This window comes from Myotis brandtii, unplaced genomic scaffold, assembly GCF_000412655.1.
Source record: "Myotis brandtii unplaced genomic scaffold, ASM41265v1 scaffold185, whole genome shotgun sequence".
Taxonomy (NCBI): domain Eukaryota; kingdom Metazoa; phylum Chordata; class Mammalia; order Chiroptera; family Vespertilionidae; genus Myotis; species Myotis brandtii.
In genome coordinates this window covers 5,215,888-5,216,309 of record NW_005356870.1, presented here as the reverse complement: position 1 = coordinate 5,216,309, position 422 = coordinate 5,215,888, and positions in this window count along the sequence as shown.

Genomic DNA, 422 nt, shown 5'->3' with positions numbered 1-422 from the left:
TAAAGGAAGCCTCAGGAAGGGAATGTGAGTCAAGAAGTAATGTGATCTTCCGCAGCAGTACTTAACTGTTTAGTTCTGTTAGTGTAGGTAGCTAGACATTAATAAAGGAAGGAAGCAAAGGGGACCAGACATTATTCCACATGATCAACTAGGGAACATAAGCCTGCTTACTTCCCCAGGAAGTTACAGCTTCACACACTCCCCAGGGAACTGCCCATCAGTTCCCCTGCAGATCGATGTGGGTAGGGATAGAATGATAAAGAGGGAGGTAAGCACATGCGCAGTAAGAGCCATGATGGGGACCACAGAGGCCTGTCAGTCTAGCCTGGGGAAAGAATGGATTGGTTAAGGAGTGGGCTTTTTTTTTAAAATATATTTTACTGATTTTTTACAGAGAGGAAGGGAGAGGGATAGAGAGTTAG